This window comes from Palaemon carinicauda, chromosome 1 (genome assembly GCF_036898095.1).
Source record: "Palaemon carinicauda isolate YSFRI2023 chromosome 1, ASM3689809v2, whole genome shotgun sequence".
In the NCBI taxonomy this organism is placed as follows: domain Eukaryota; kingdom Metazoa; phylum Arthropoda; class Malacostraca; order Decapoda; family Palaemonidae; genus Palaemon; species Palaemon carinicauda.
The window spans coordinates 288,452,210-288,454,709 of NC_090725.1; the positions used below are offsets into that span (position 1 = coordinate 288,452,210).

Sequence of the window (2,500 nt, forward strand, 5' to 3'; positions counted from 1 at the left end):
GATGCAATCAACCGGCAGAGGAGTTAATGTCGCCTCCTCACGCGAGAAGTACATAAAAGCAGAGACAGGGTTTATCCACTGTCGAGTGTTATAAACCAGTTATTCTGGCAATTCTTAAAACTGCATTGTCCGTCGGAATTTCTCAAAACAGTAGCACCTAACAAGACAGCCAGAACACAACTTGACGGACTTCACTGCGTATGTAGAACGCGGTACGAATTACAGATCACTTCCTGTGAAAGGTTTCAATATGTTGGGACTTTAGTGTACTTTTGTCGTAATTGTGATTGTAATTTGTAAATCTTTGCTTTATATATATATATATATATATATATATATATATAGTATATATATATATATATATATATATATTTATATATATATAAAGAGAGAGAGAGAGAGAGAGAGAGAGAGAGAGAGAGAGAGAGAGGAGAGAGAGAGAGAGAGAGAGAGATCCAAAAGAAGCAGGGGAAGAAAGAGAAGGCTATGGATTGTCCAACTAAGAAATTTGCGGGTATAGACTGCCACGGAAAGATAATATATAGACGCGAGTGGAAGGACATGTCTGAAGCCTTTGTCCTGCAGTGGAGTAGTTACGACTGATGATGAATATGATATATATATATATATATCATATATATATAATATATAATATATATATTATATATATATATATATATATATGATATATATATATATGTATATATATATATATATAATATATATATATATATACTATATATATATATACACATATATACATATGTATATATATATACTATATATATATATATATATATATAATATATATATATATATATATAATCTAGATATGTGTATAGGAACAAATATAATAACTACTTCCAGTTTGAAGTTTCAATTATTTTTTCCCTACCTTTCCGTAAGTAGACCAATATTTTGTTCAATTTCAAATAGTTATAAGAGAACCAAAGTTTATACAAGCATATACTGGCATGATAAAGATGACATAAGCAGGAGCTTTAGCAAGTTTTTCATGTCAGAAAAAATGAAAAAAAAAAAATTTTCCTTAAATTCTAATACGTATATATATATATATATATATATATATATATATATATATATATATATATATATATATATATATATATATATATATATATATATACATCAAAAGATATCAAATTACTGCAAATCCTCTATAAAAAAAAATTGCAAATTAAAACATCTTATCTCCCACATGAAATTCAGATTCAAGCCCATTTATTTATCAATAATAAAATCCAGAGACTCTTGATTGTTCCGTATTACATAAGTGGAGAAAACACAATACCACAGATCCATATTCTCGTTCAATATCAAACTCTGACAAAAAAAAAGTTAATGATGACGGTGTTGCAAAGTAGCCATAATATATTACCGCGGTTAAAGAAACCCCTTTTTTTATGTTGAGGGTTGTCCAGCAAGCCGGCGCGCGTGGAGGGAAAATGTAGCTGTGAATGTTTACCAAGGTTAGTGAAACATAAACCGATTATTATAATTAATATAATTCATAGTACGTATATATTTATGAAGAACAAGTTAAACATAAACACCATTAGCATTGATGATTTTAATCGGAAACAAGTTGTAAACAACCAAGATTATTATTATTATTATTATTATTATTATTATTATTATTATTATTATCATCATTTTTATTACTTGCTAAGAAATAACCCTAGTTGGAAAAACAGGATGCTATAAGCCCAGTGGCCCAAACAGGGAAAATAACCCAGTGAGGAAGGAAACCAGGAAAAATTAAATATTTTAAGAAAAGTAACGCCATTAAAATAAATATTTCCTATATAAACTATAAAAACTTTCATAAAACAAGAGGAAGAGAAATTAGATAGAATAGTGTGCCCAAGCGTATCCTCGAGCATGTCGTTGTATAAAAAAAAAAAAAAGAAAAAAAAAAAAACTGGGAAGACAGAAGCGTCTAAGTAAGACAGTAATGACACTCATGAAGAACAACTTCTTGCAAACTGCACACCAAGAGGTCAAGAGTTCAGTCCCTTGACTAATGCTGATGATGCCTACAGAAAGCGCTCCGATGCACGAAATGTTAGTGTTGACGGGTTGACCATAAGACTTCAGGCTATACTTCGAACCAGTCTTTACTAGTTACTGTAAAACGGTTAATGTTACACAATACGAGTTTGCGTCTGTGAGAAGTCTCTTCTCTTTGTAGTAGAAGTAACTCGATACACATATCTAGATAGCTTTATCTCTATACCCGTATCTTGAAATCTTTTATCTATAAAAGTAACTCGATACCCATATCTAGAAATCTTTTATCAATAAGAGTAACTCGATTACCATATCTAGAAATCTTTTCTCTTTAGAAATAACTCAATATCCATATCTAGAATACTTCTTTCTATAGAAGTAACTCTATACCCATACCTAGAAATCTTTTATCTATAAAAGTAACTCGATACCCGTATCTAGAAATCTTTTCTCTTTAGAAATAACTCAA

General features: G+C 29.7%; 1 protein-coding gene across 1 annotated transcript in view; it reads right to left on the reverse strand.

Moving 5' to 3' along the window:
* LOC137639580 (serine-rich adhesin for platelets-like) overlaps positions 1-2,500 on the reverse strand; it is a 210,816-nt gene that overhangs the window by 176,876 nt on the left and 31,440 nt on the right. The window lies entirely within an intron of this gene.